Source organism: Mesocricetus auratus, unplaced genomic scaffold (genome assembly GCF_017639785.1).
Source record: "Mesocricetus auratus isolate SY011 unplaced genomic scaffold, BCM_Maur_2.0 Super-Scaffold_100025, whole genome shotgun sequence".
In the NCBI taxonomy this organism is placed as follows: domain Eukaryota; kingdom Metazoa; phylum Chordata; class Mammalia; order Rodentia; family Cricetidae; genus Mesocricetus; species Mesocricetus auratus.
In genome coordinates this window covers 23,361,087-23,374,667 of record NW_024429206.1, presented here as the reverse complement: position 1 = coordinate 23,374,667, position 13,581 = coordinate 23,361,087, and the positions used below count along the sequence as shown (strand labels likewise).

At 42.8% G+C, this 13,581-nt stretch overlaps 1 long non-coding RNA gene across 1 annotated transcript; it reads right to left on the bottom strand.

Annotated features, from left to right (window-relative positions):
* Window positions 1-9,232: 9,232 nt before the first annotated feature.
* On the bottom strand, window positions 9,233-12,671 carry LOC121134027. The gene is made up of 2 exons (XR_005871029.1): window positions 12,593-12,671; window positions 9,233-10,445 (listed from the first exon to the last, which is right to left on the bottom strand). It is a non-coding gene; the product is annotated as an uncharacterized LOC121134027 (long non-coding RNA).
* Between the last annotated feature and the right edge of the window lie 910 nt (window positions 12,672-13,581).

The window sequence follows — 13,581 nt, the reverse complement described above, 5'->3', positions numbered from 1 at the left end:
ACTCATCAGATATGATGGATATTTCAGATCCAAACCATGAAACAGAATGGCAATCAAAGTTTGAAAAATGTATTGAAATATGATTTCTGTAGGGAGAGAGGGGCCAAAGACACATCTGTGATTGAAGCTGGAAAGATGGGAGACGGCACTTCAAAGCTCACTGTGCATGCAAGTCCTATTTGAGTTGCCAAATAAAAGTGAGGAAACATAATTTTTCCTATCAATACTTCATTTTTTTAATAGAAGAAAAGACTTGTTGAGACTTACAGTTCCAGAGTGTAAGTCCATGACCATCATGGCAAGGAGTATGGCCGCAGGCAGGCATGCATGGCACTGGAGCAGTAGCTGATCCACCTGGTCCATAAGCACGAGGCAGGGACTGCTAACTAGGAATGGCATGGGCTTTTGAAACCTCCAAGTCCAACCCAAGTGACACACCCCCTCCAAGAAAGCCACACCTCCTAATCCTTCCCAAGCAATTCTACCAGCTAGGGACCAAGAATTTAAACATGTGACATTATGGAGTCTATTCTCATTCAAACCATCACACTCTACTTCTTGGACCCCATATGCTTGTAGCTGTATCATAATGCAAAATGCATCCGTTCCAACTTCAAAAGTCCCCATGGTCTTTCACAGTCTCAACACAAAATACAAGTCTAAAGTCCAAGTATTTTCTTAGACTCAAGACAGCTTCTTAAATGTAACCTTCTGTAGGACCAAAAGGTAAATTACTTAACTTTTCAAGTTTTGGTATGTCTTGCTCACATATGTATATGGGTGTTGTGGAATATAACTTTAATTATGTAAAGATTGTTGCAGAATATTACTTTAGCTATATAAGGGTGCATTTATATTGCATTTGTTTAACTATACAAAGATGTGTTACAATTGTTTATCCTCCATTTGCTTAACTATGTAAAGATGTGTTGCTGTTTCACCAGTCAGACTTGAAGTAAGACATAAAGAATGAAAGAAAGATAAAAATCCTGAAGGCAAAGAGAAACAGGTTAAATTATGTCATAAGAGCTAGCAAGAAAAGAGCATATGATAAAGTTGAGCATTCATAACTAATAATAAGTCTCCATATCATGACTTGGGAGCTGGTTGGTGACCCAAAAGAAAGCAGGATGTGTGTGTGTGTGTGTGTGTGTGTGTGTGTTATAGACACACCTATGCATGAGTATATAGAGGCTAGAAGGGGGACTTTGTTGTCTCCACTTATCATTCACTTATTCTTCACCTCATCTTTTAAGACAAGTTCTCTCACTGAAACTGAAACTCATTATTTCCCTATGCTGGCTGGACAGTGAGCTCCTGAGACATGCCCATGCTGGGGTCTCAGTAGTGTCTATGTGTGGCTTTTTTTCTCAATATATTTTTTATTTAAATTAGAAACATGTTTGCTTCAGATGTCGACCCCACCTCCCTCTCCCACCCCTCCTCCCTTGTCCCTCTACCAGCCCCCCTAGTCCCCCACCCAATACCCACACCATTCCCCAGGGAGAGTCAGGCCCTCCCTGGGGGATCTCCAGAGTCTGTCATTTCATCTGGGACAGGGCCTAGGCTGAGAGAGGTTCCCTCCATATGGAATAGGCTCCCAAAATTCATTCGTACACCATGGTAAACACTGATCTAGTACCCAAGGCCCCAGAGATTGCCCAGGCCTCCTCACTGACACCACATTCAGGGGGTCTGGATCATTCCCATGCTGGCCTCTCAACCATCAGTCTGGGGTCCAAGAACTCCCCCTTGTCAAGTCTGCTGTCTCTGTGGGTTCCACCAGCATGGTCTTGACCCCTTGACTCATCACTCCTCCTTCTCTGTCACTGGGTTCCAGGAGTCCAGTTCAGTGTTTAGTTTTGGGTATCTTCCTCTGCTTCCATCAGTTACTGGATGAAGGTTCTAGGATGGCATATGAGGTAGTCATCAATCTCATTATCAGGGAGGATCATTTAAGGAAGTCTCTCCACTATTGCTTAGTTTGCCAGTTTGTGTCATCCTTGTAGATCTCTGGAAATCCCACCAGTGTTACCTCTCTCCTCAAACCTATAATGATTCCCTCTATGTGTGGCTTTTTATGTGATTACTGGAGATTTGAACTGAGGTCCTTATGTTTATACAGCTATCAGTATTTTCCTACCAAGAAGGTAGGTCATGAATATCAGGTAAACAATGAGCCTTTAATATCCAGCATCTACCCATTTATAATCATTTACTCTACTCTCATGAATAATAATCCATGACAAAAGAGAGTAGTACAAATGAATTCGATATTCTTGTCAACGCAAAAACCAAAAACACAGCTCTCCCCTCAAAGAGGACAAGAAAGAGTTTATTCCCCAGGCAGGCATGAGTGACCATGGCTCAGGAGCACAGATTTAAGTCACCCCAAAATCCATGTTCCGATGTGGTAATGATTTCATTGTTTTGTAGTGACAGAACAAGGAAAGTCACAAATCTAGATATTTTAATACACAACGGGCTCCAGAAAAGCTGGGAGTCTTAGCTATAGGCCTCAGATTTTCTACTCTAGTATTCATAGACTCTTGTTGGTGGGAGAAACGTATCTGTTTATATATTCTAAAGCATTCGCCTAAGAGTCACAAACATTTTACATCAGGTATCGAGGATAATAGATGGTTTGTATTAAGGGCAAAGTTGCCCCAAGACAATCTGGTTCTGGTTTTGCAATATCCCAAACTCTACACAATAACTGAAGTTCTGATCATCCATTCTGTGTCAGGCAAGTGTCTTCCTCACAGGAATTGTGGTTTTTTTCTATGTTCCCTGTGTGCATTATCTCACTGCATCCTTATAGCAACTCCCTCCCAAACATATAATTATTTCCCCCATTTAACAAGGGAGCTGGAGCTGGGGAAGGTTAAGCAATTTGCTCAGGATTCCACAGCTAAGTGAGAGAACTGCAGTTCTTCATTACTGTGTACTTCTCTGGCTTCTGTCAATCAGTGAACGCTCTAGACTGGCTGTGTGTGGTACATATTAACTGTACCTTCTGTCCCACAATTGCATACAATGGTAGCTTAGGACTACATCACCAATTCTGGCCAAGGAATTGCAAGTAGAGGCAATAAGTATCATTCCCGGGACAGGTATCTGATGGCTGTTGCAAGATACAGATCCAGAATTATGTTTTTCCTCAGGCATGGTGTCTGGCATTATTGCAAACAGTAACTGCTTGGTGAACCTGGGTCTCCAAATGAGCACTGTACAATTGTCTCTTGACACTCCATGGTTGTCATAAAATATTGTGAAGACTAGACCGGTGTAGTTTGGGCTCATGATATAGCAGAATTTTAACCATCTCAGCACCAGTGAAGATATTCTAATGAAAGACACTTATATCTCTCCATTGGCTGTCAGACTGTTGAAACACTAGTCCCCAGGAATGAGAATTTTCCCCAAGAGTCTCACACTTGGAAAAGGAAAAGACTGAAACCTGGTGCCAGCCAGAGGAGGACTTGTCTCCAAGGAGGAAGTTTCTCACAGTTCTGAAATCTGCAGCAGAGACAAGAGCTTAGTTAATGGTGTGTCAGTGATGGGCAGGACCCCAGTGATGGGCAGAACCACATTGATGGGAAGGACCACAGTGATGGACCGGACCACATCTTGATCGAGACTTCTCTGCTTTGCATATCTCTTGCTTGTTACTTAATTGGTAATATTTTGTTTGTGCTCTAACAAAATAAACCTTGCCTGAAGATCAGAGGGTAGGGTTAGCCACTAGTTATCCAGTTAACCATAGAAGTCTGGAGGTCTGTACAGACAGACAGAAAGTGATATGGCTGTGGGGGGAGTATAATGCAGGAGGAAACAGGAGCTCAACCCTCTTTTCAGCTGAGAAGTTGATGAGGTAAGGCATGGCTGTGGCTTGTTCCTTTGTCCCTCTGATCTTTCAGCATTTACCTCTGTATCTGACTCTGGGTTTTTATTATTAAGGCCAATTAGAACTCAAGCTACAACTTGAACCTACATTTTACTTCAGGATCCCAAATACAGACTCAAGGGGTCATTGCTGAACCTTTTTGCTTCTTTTCCCCTATGTGGGTACTTGAAATAAATAAATAAATAAATAAATAAATAAATAAATAAATAAATAAATTGTAAATCCCCTTTCTCTGATATCAGATGCACTGTTGAGGACAAGTTCTCAAGCATAGGGGAATGAGCACGCCTCCTAGTGCAGCCAAGACTCCCACTCCAACATAACAATGCCAGTAATAGTCTGGATTACTCTAAACAACTGTGACATTTCTTTGATCATCAGTTGTACTGCTTGTGAAACGGGATCATAATGACTTATGGAGACTGTCAAAGAGTTTGAAAGATTATGTAAAATTTCCAGCTCAGTGTTTGTTCTGAGAGCAGACACCATAAAGTCATGACAATATCTGCGCCACACACAGACTGAGTGACCTCAGTGCCACCATAAGGGCCCGCTGAATCTCACCCCTGCTGGTCTTCTCCACTGGCGACACTCATCTGCCTGGCCCTGCCTTAGTTCACTTTCTATCACTGTGACAAATGGAAGGCCAGGAGTGTGGGGTTCAACGGGATACTGTGGTGGACTGGGATTTGGGGTAAGAAGAAGAATAAAGAAGAGCTATCAGAAATTCAGACAGACAGACAGCAGGATGCCAGGGCCTCTGGACAGAGTGGGCACCCTTTCTTTTAGATCTCAGAGAAAGAGAGGTTTCACAGCACACTCCTGGAACCAGGCTGTGTCTCATTCCCAAGCAGCAGAGGGTGGCTGGATTCCAGGGAAGGGGTGTGTGACTCTGAGAATGTGGGAGGAGTGAGGGGGAGGGGTAAACTTCCCATTAAATGGGTGAGGGAATGTGTGACCACTCTGAGGTCCCAGGGGCCTTGGCAACCTGAGGTCTGTCTGCCATTCTCCTGAAATCTGGGCACCCAGGGAATCTATTTATGGACAAGCCCTAGGTAGGGGGGCTTGCCATCTCCTCACAGTACGAGGGCTTCCACAGGTGGACTGAGCAGCAGGCTGGCCTGGATTCTAACAACAAATACCCAATCAGCTCACAAAGGGGAAAGGTTAATGTGGACTCATGGTTTTACATGGGTCTAATGTGCAGTTGGTTGGTCTGCATGGTAGAAGTGATATTATTGAATTAAACCACTCACCCAATAGATTGTGAGGGTGAGTGGGGAAGTGGGGGAGCCTCAAGACCATCCAAGGGCGTACTCTTCAGTATCCTAAGACTCTCTCACTAAACCCCCATTTGTCTTTTGCAGTGGGACATGGAAAGGATTTTTTATTCTTGTCTCATACATTACCTCCTGACTGCAGTTTCTCCTTCCTCTCAGTGCCCCCTAGCTACCCTCTCCCCAGATCCACTCCTCATTTACCCCCCCAAAAAAGAGCAACTCTCCCAGGGATATCAACCAAACATGGCACAACAAGTTACAGAAAGCCTCCTACTAAGGCTGGAAGAGGTAACCCAGTAGGAAGAATAGGGTCCCAAGTGCAGGCAAAAGAGTCAGAGACACCCCTGCTCCCACTGTTATGAGTCCCACAAGAACACCAAACTACACAACCATAACATATATGCAGAGGATCTAGCTCAGATCCATACAATGTCTGTGTTTGTCACTTCAGTCTCTGTGAGCTCCTATGAGCCCTGCTTAGTTGAATCTTTGGACCATGTTTTCATGGTGTCCCTTTCCAGAGGGACCCCATAAACCCTAACACACACTCTTTAACACATGAATCATTGGGGGCACTCAAAATCTAAATTGCTGCAATCGCTTGTAGAGTTTTGTTTTGTTTATATTTATTTATGTTTATTTAGTGTATGCCCATGTGTTTGAATGCCTAGAGAAATGGCAGTAGGGAAACAGCCTGTAGGAATGACTTCGTGCTCTTCTTCTACCATATCAATCCTGGTGACATGCACCTCTACTCCTTGAGAGGTCTCACTGTCCCTGCGTCAATGTTTTAACAGAGTGAGTCTGATTGTTGATATCAGAGCTTCTTAAAAATTTTCCACTCAGGGCACCTACACCCCTAAGAAACTTGTGTAGAAGTCTGGGTGTGTAGGTACATAAAATACATATAAAACCCACACATTGAGACCAGGCAGTGGTGGCACACATCCTTTAATCCCAGCACTCAGGGCAGGCAGATCTCTGTGAGCTTGAGGCCCACCTGGTTTACACAGTAAGTTCCAGGTCAGGTAGAAATGTTACACAAAGAAACCCTGTCTGGAAAACTCAATCAAACAAACAAAAAAACAAAAAACACACATTGATTGATCAGAACCATAAAGAGATATATTTTAAAATTTGACCTATGTATAATTTAAATAAATATATTTTAAAGTGATTCTTTGACATATGTATACTTTTACCATTTATCAGAGATTTTTAAAAACTGATTTGCACACTCATGAGGTGTTGTATGTATTTATTGTTATATCAAGAGTTTAAGTCCTGGCCTCTTGAGACTGTATGATATGGAACATCTTCAATGTTTTTCAGAGTTGACTCAACTCAAGTTTTCATTTTGTAATTTTCAATGTTGAAAAGTCCAACTTACTTAAATATGTACCCCAAAATGTTTGGGATAATTTCAGAAACTGTTGGAAATTCTGTCCTAACCTTAAATCGAATTCCTTGAGTGATTCTTTTGTGAAATGCATGTCAGCAACTTTGATTAGTGTGGGCATGTTTATGTGTCCACATGCTATGCTGTACACATGGAAGTCAGAAGAGCATAGTTTTCAACTGTTCAGTGCTCTGCTTCTACCATGCTGGTCCCAAGGATCAAGCTCCGGTTATCAGGCTTGATGGAAAGTGCCTTTAAATGCTGAGCTGTCTCGCTGGCCCAAACAGGAATTTTGGTATCAAACATTCGGATACTGTTTGATAAGCCCATGCTGAGGAATCTAACCTAAAATAAAACATTAAAATGTGTTGCTTTCCAGAATTAAACTATCATGTTTCTATCAGAGAAAATGTGTATATGAATAATAATGCACAGCATACAGTAGTCCTTAATCTCAGACAAATGTTTCAGGCAGCTTTTGCTGGCATTGTGCAGTATGATGGTATACACCAGTGGTTTTCAACCTGTTGTGGGTCATGACCCCTATGGGGGTCAAAGGAACCTTTCACAAGGATCACTTGAGACCATCAGAAAACAGAGATATTTGCATTACTATTCATAATAGCTTCAAAATTACAGTTATGAAGAAGCAAAAATGTAATTTTATATTTGGGGGTCACCACAACATGAGAAACTGTATTAAACACTAGGAAGGTTGAGAACCACTGATATACATTGTGTAAAGTATGCGCATTTGAGTGTTCTGAAACAAGGCTACAGTTACACCACACCGTGCAACACCTAGTATTCATTGTGTGCTTGATATTTAATAATTTTTGTTCATTGTTCATTCAGCAATCTTTCACTGTTAGTTCTGTGAAACTTCTGCTTGTTCAATATGACCCATAGTTCAAAAAACTGTGGTTGGAAATGCAGAGATAGCTCATAATTTAAGAGCATTTACTGCTCTTCCAGAGGACCAGAGTTCAGTTCCCAGAGCCCAGGTATGATGGTTCCCAAACAACAGCTCCAGGGGGTCTGATGCCCTCTTCTGGTGTTTATGAATATTGCAAACACACACACACAAAACACACACACACACACACACACACACTGAAGTTATAAATTGTGTTAAAGAAATCAAAGAGAATAAAGATAGAGAGTGAAATTCTGTAACATTCTGTGACAGTAGGAGACACACAGAGAGGAGACCCAATGGTATATACACTATTCCACCCTGGTTTAAGTTCCAAGAACTACTTCATGGAACAGAATTTCCAGAAATAGATTTCTTTCATAACCAAATAATAACCAGGTATTTTTAAAATCATGTTTTAAAAGCCGAACTTCATTTCCCCTTTAATGAGGAATTTTGAGCACTCTCCCTGGTGGGAACTGAGGCAATGCCTCTTATTCAAGAGGATGCCAGTCTGTGATTGTCCAATTATTCACTACATTCTGTCTTTGATGGTCCAGATGTTCTCAATTTCTTGTAATAAGCTCTTTCATCTGAAAAGTCGTTCCACTCAGAAATGCAAAACTCCTCTACGGCTCAGCTCCCGGGTATTTTTTCCCCTTGATGAGCTGGTATAATTGGCCTTCAATTTACTTATTGTTTTTCAATAGAAAGCCCAAGTTTAATTTCATTTCTGTAAACCTGGAGATAAGCGCTGATCATTCCTCCATTTAAGTCATTCCCATTATAAGGCATGTTGGGTCTGCCCTGACACCCCTCACCAATACCCTCTGGACAGCACTGTGACCTTACTTTTCTGCTTAAAAATAATTTGGGGTGGCTGAGGAGATGGCTCAGCAAGTTAAGTACTTGTGGGGCAAGCATGAGGACCACAGTGCAGATCCTCAGAAAACCAGGTAAATGCCAGGTGGGCATGTAATTCCAGTCCTAGATGGTAGAGACAGGGGATTCCCCAGAGCAAGCTGGCCAGTAACACAAACAGTATCAGTGAGCTCTGGGTTTGATTGAGAGTCCCTCCCTCAACGAGTAACATGATTCCTGTCATTGTCCCTGGTCTCCCACAAACGCACATATGCACTTTTTTTGCTTCTTGCAAAAGTGACATATTAGCATGGTGATGATTCACCATCATGAATCACCAACCTCACCTTCTTAACATTGCTGAAGCCTCGTAAACTGTAAAACATGTGGAAAATGCAGATGGGTTCCTTAACATCTGCTGGTAGAGCATGGGTTCATTCATAATAAAAACAACACACAGAGACAAAGTGGATGTTCCAGAAGATGTTACACTATTGACTCTTGAATCAGCCTTGGGTTCAAATCTATGTTCACTTGATCAGCCCAAGACCTCAATCAAATCACTTATTTGAATGTGAGGTGCCCCCTGTATGTTTCTTTTAGAACACTTGATCCATGACTAGGGCCATTGTTTTGGGAGGCTGTGGAACTTTTGGGATACAGGCTACTTGGGGTAGTCTTAGGAATTGTGACTTCCTGTCCAGGTGTAAGCTCCTACCTCTGTGGACTGAGCTGGTCCAGCTGCCATGCACTACACCTTCAGCTTCATAATGGACTCTAGGCCAGCTGTGCTCAGGGTGCCATGTTTTAATATGAGGAAATGACATTATGATTTAAAAGGCTCATGCTCAAGAGACTACACGACAACATTGCAAAACAAAAAACTTTCAACGGCTTTATTATTTTAGCATTTTCTATTCTATTTTTAAATTTGTCATATATATGTTTATGAGAAAGCTTATGTACATATGGGTGTAAGTGTGTGTATAGGCCAGAGGATAACTTGGGAATCACACCTCAAACATTATCTACCTTTTGGGGAGGCAGGTATTGAGACAGGGTTTATCTGTGTAGCTTCGAAGTCATTCCTGGGACTCACTCTAGACCAGGCTGGCCTCGAACTCACAGAGATCCGCCTGTCACTGTCTCTGGAGTGCTGGGATCAGAGGTGTGCACCACCACTACCTGGCTTATCCACCTTATATTTTGAGACTGGGATCTGGAGCTCCCTGATTAAGCTAGGATGGTGAATGAGCCCCCGGATCTGCCTGTCTCTGCCTTCCCAGCTGGGCTACAATAAGCTCATGCTGCTACATCAAGCTATTTACATTTTCACACGTATTTATTTATTATTTAAGTATTTAGTGTGTGTGCGCGCGCGCGTGTGTGTGTGTGTGTGTGTGTGTGTGTGTGTGTGTGTGTGTGCACATACTGTGGCACATGTATGGAAGCCAGAAGACAGCTTGAAAGGACCAGTTCTCTCTCTCTACCGCTTAGGTTCCGGGATCCCAGCTCAGCTCCTAAGCTTGGTGCATAGCGTCTTTACCCACTGAGCCATCTCACCTGCCCTCATCCAGCTTTTGAAGAGTAGGTTTAGGAATCTGTGTTAGGCTGCATTCACAGCTATCCTGACCCATACGTGGCTGCATGCGGCCCGTGGATTACAGGTTGGACACACCTCCAGCTATGGGCCAAAATAAAACTCTTGTTCCTTTAAGATGTTAGTGTCAATAAGGAGACAAGTAGCTGAGTGTGTCCAGTGTGCCCACTTCCTGATTGACTGGTACAACATGAGCAAAGTCACCGTGTGGTGAGACAGGCACAGGGCACCTGGAGCAGCGCACCCAGCTCACGTTCTTGCGCCCACTCAGCGGCTCTGTAAGCTCTCCTGCACAGACTCTCAAGGGGATTTGCATTTCAGAGTCTCCCCTCCCCTACCAAGGCCTCATCTCAGGATGTCCTCTTCAAAGGCAGAGTTGACACTTCTTACGGGCACCTCGCTGATGTGTTCATTTCCTTCTCTTCTGTGTCTCACTCAGAATCTCATCATATCCACTCAGTGGAAAATGATTCTGCTGGGTCCTACACGGATTCAAACAGAGAAAGTAGAAATAACCATAAATTACTTCTACTAGAGAAATGTCAGGTGGGTCTGCATGGGCCATTCATCGGAGAACATTTTTTTTTTGGTAATTCTGTAGATGAAAGGGGATTGTGAAGGTTTTGTAAGCTTTTCTTTCTTTTTTATTTTTTCCCCCTTGCCTCTTCTTCTAAATGACAGGAGCCCTCAACAGACCTTTCTCGAAGAATAATTTTCCAAGGCTACCAATTTGGATCTCAAAAGCCCAGACTCAAAGGGACCCCCTGTTTGCCATCTAAAATAAATGCCTGAATAGGTATCAGTCAAGGTACATACAGAGCAGATGGGGAAATGGATAACTACATTACCGATGGCTCTGTGAATTTAAGCGGCCTTTGTCTGAGGACAATAGCGATATGAACAAATATTCAGTTTTCACTCACAGGCCAGCCAGAGGATCAAGCAAGAAATCGAATTAAATTGGATTGAGTCAGCAACGCCAGCACCATTAGTCCATAATGCATGTGCCACCGGACATCCTGACCCACCTCTTAGAAATGTGGCCGGAAGGACTAGGGCGATAGCTCCGTCAGTAAAGTACCTTCCTTGCCAGCATGTGGACCTAAATTCAGATCACCAGTACCCACTCGTGTTAAAAAGTCAGGAATGGTAACACACAATTGTAATTCCAGCCCAATGGAGGCAGAGACAAGAAGATCCCTGGGGCTCTTTGGCCAGCTAGTCTTGCAAAATCAATGAGCTATAGGTTCAGTGAGAGACACTGTCTCAAAACCAAAGATAGAGGAGAGTGACGGAGAAAAACATCCAATATTGACGTCTGGCCTCTGCCTATGTGTCTGTACTACCCCTGTCTCCCACATACCTAACATGCAAAAGTGAAAATGAGCAAACAGAAGAGAGATGTAACTGTGTTATAGCCAACCTAAGACCTGTTTAAGTCTCGGGTTACAATACTTTAAACAGGGTTGATTCACAACTTTAAGACGCTTCCCCTGTACCTTCCAAAGAATTCGAATAATCTCAGGACCCTCCATGTTACCAATCAAGACATGTGCTCTATTTATTATTAGATTGAGGCTAAATGTAGGTTCTCTCTTCAGGATGACCTGATCATAATCTTCTGCAACCCTTGATTGTGTTGACAATCAATTTAAATCACCTATAAGAAAGTTTTGACTTTGCCCGTAATTGGTGCTCTAAAGGAAAATGGAAATGCATCTCTATCTTCCTTCTACTCACATCTGCTCCCCCCTTGTAAGCCCTATTTCAGTTGAAGGCACCAGCCTACAACTAATCCATCATCTTTGACACCTCCTTCTCCTCTCTCCCTTCCATATCTAATCAAGCACACATCCAGATAATTCCATTAAACAGAGTTTTCATACCCCGCTTCCCCTGTCCTTCACACTACCACTTACTCTGCTCAGGTGTGAACTATGAACTGTCATTGGTGGGTAGCCCCCAGGAGGCAAGCGTTCTCAAGGTTTCTAGTTCAAGGCAATGAAACTTGGCAAAGATAGGCTCTAGTCCCTAAATGGCCAAAGGGTAAGGGAAATTAATTCAATCTGAGCAAGATATGTTTTCTCTGAATGATTTAATTGAATGGGACTTGGCAAAAAAACTGGGAGCATCCAGGACAGAAAGCCACACACAATGATAAGGAGAAGCAAAATTATGACTTTGTGGTTTCTCTGTAGTGGTGAGTGCCTGTAGTGCCAGGAGAGGTGAGGATCATGAGTTTGAGGCTTGCTTGGGCTACATAGTGAGATCATGTCTCTAACAATAGAGTCATGGACTCAGGTGTTTGCTCTGGGGTTTAAAAAAGAGTAAAAGGGTGGACAGTGTAGTGCAGTGGTAGAAGCCCGGCCTAGAATTTTCCGGTAAGGGGATGAGATCAATGGTAGAGCACCTGCCTAGAATCCCCCAGTGAGGGGTTTTGAGTGTGGTTCACTTTTAGAGTGCCTGCCTAGAATTCCCTAGTCAGGGGCTAGGAATATACCTCAGTGGGTGAGTATGAATGACTAAAATTCCCCCCAATGAATGGGTAGGGGCAAGGGTTAGTAGTAGAGTGTCTGACTAGATTCTTCCAGTGAGGGACTGGGGCGTGGCTGATTGGTAGGGTGCTTACCTTGATCCACTATGATGGACAGGCTGTGGCTCAGTGTTAGAGACCTTGCAGAAGACTTTGACTTTGATCCCCAGCACTGCAAAAGAACAAGAGCAAATACTAAATGTACATGCCGAATCAACAGCTCTAACAGCTACTAAATGAAAGAGATCAAGGTCAGACAGGCTCAGATCTAATAGTTTCTTACTAAAGGACAAACCACATAAAATTATAGACTCAATGCCATTGTTTCCCAGGAGCAAGTTGATTGACAAATATCTGAATGATCTTTCTACTTTCATTTGAACTTGATTCAAGCACTGGGCTCTTGTCTGGACAATTATTGATTATGTATAACTGGAATTGTATTTAAGTCCCTCATCTCACTTTTATTCTAAGAAGTGCATTCAGCTAAACACCCTTAAGAGCTGATGACTATAATCAAACCATAATAATAATAACAATTACAGCAATGACAACAATACCCTTGTATCCCACTTCAGAGTGGATACAATATCTTCCTTCCAAGATGCTTTCACGTGCACACTCTAATGTACAAAACTTTGCTTTTCTGAGAAGGCATGGATTAGGCTCTAAAGCAAAGAACTACGAAGCAGAAGACAGCTCATGAGCTGACACACCATGGTCTTGAGGGCAAGTCTTCTCTGTGCTCTTCTGTTGTCTCTGGATTCAATCACTATGTCAGTATATATCTGGCCGATTTCTGAGACCCACCCTCTCCATCTCAGTGGATTGTCTGGCCTTTAATTGCTCTAGACCTATTTAGTCTGCTGGGTAGAGAGACTGGAAGAGTCCAGGAAATAGTATCAGTCTAGATATGCATATCCTTAACTAATGATTGGTAAATTTGGAAACTGAAGACATAATCTAAAGAATGGAGGGAGGGAAGGAACCTAAGTTGTATTCAGTGGATTCGGGGTTTGTCTTAGCACTTTGATACCTGGGATGTCTAGCTTCCTTGCCCCGATAGTCCTCTAGAATCTGCATAT